Genomic DNA, 632 nt, shown 5'->3' with positions numbered 1-632 from the left:
CATAACGCCGGGATCACGCCCTGAGCCGAAGGCAGACGCTTAACCGCTGTGCCACCCAGGCGCCCCTTGGATTCCATTATGTCAATCTCTTCTTCCATCTCTCCCCCCTCCCTGCCTCCTAGATTCCATTTGGCGTCAAATATGATGAGAAGTGGCTGCTGGATCGGATTCAGCNAGCGACAATGCAGTGTCCCATTCACCCCCATCGAGGTAAGAGAAAACAGTGAAGCAGATGAGAAGAAACAGGGCAGATGAGCAGTGGCTCGGGTCTCATATTCTCTTTCTCTTGCCATTCTCCCTACAGTTTCACTATGAGAGAACGCAGGCCCAGTTCTTTGTTGAGGATGCCAGCGTTGCCTTTGCACTGAAGGGTGTCAATGGCAAGATCTGGGATGAGGCTAACGAAAGGGTGCGTGTCAAGGGCATGGCTGGGTCTAGTTAGGGGCAAGAGGGCAGGACAGGGGCAAGGTCTTGTGTCAGATTTCCTGGTACTTACCCAGCCCCTCTTTTGTTCCCTACAGATCTCTATCTTAATCTACCCCTCTGGCACACCCCCCTCTGTGCAGAAGGAGCTGAAGTCAGAAAAGGTGGAGCAGACAAAGGTAATGCAGACTCAAGACTGGTTGTGCATC

The 632-nt window shown here is 52.6% G+C and overlaps 1 long non-coding RNA gene across 1 annotated transcript; it reads left to right on the top strand.

Moving 5' to 3' along the window:
• The first annotated feature begins 175 nt into the window (after nt 1–175).
• Nucleotides 176–599, top strand: LOC109488819. Its single transcript, XR_004622713.1, has 3 exons — nt 176–210; nt 305–409; nt 522–599. It is a non-coding gene; the product is annotated as an uncharacterized LOC109488819 (long non-coding RNA).
• The last annotated feature ends 33 nt before the right edge of the window (nt 600–632 follow it).

This window comes from Ailuropoda melanoleuca, unplaced genomic scaffold (genome assembly GCF_002007445.2).
Source record: "Ailuropoda melanoleuca isolate Jingjing unplaced genomic scaffold, ASM200744v2 unplaced-scaffold15577, whole genome shotgun sequence".
In the NCBI taxonomy this organism is placed as follows: Eukaryota; Metazoa; Chordata; class Mammalia; order Carnivora; family Ursidae; genus Ailuropoda; species Ailuropoda melanoleuca.
The sequence above is the reverse complement of the archived record's forward strand: the minus strand, read 5'-3'. Positions and strand labels throughout refer to the sequence as shown.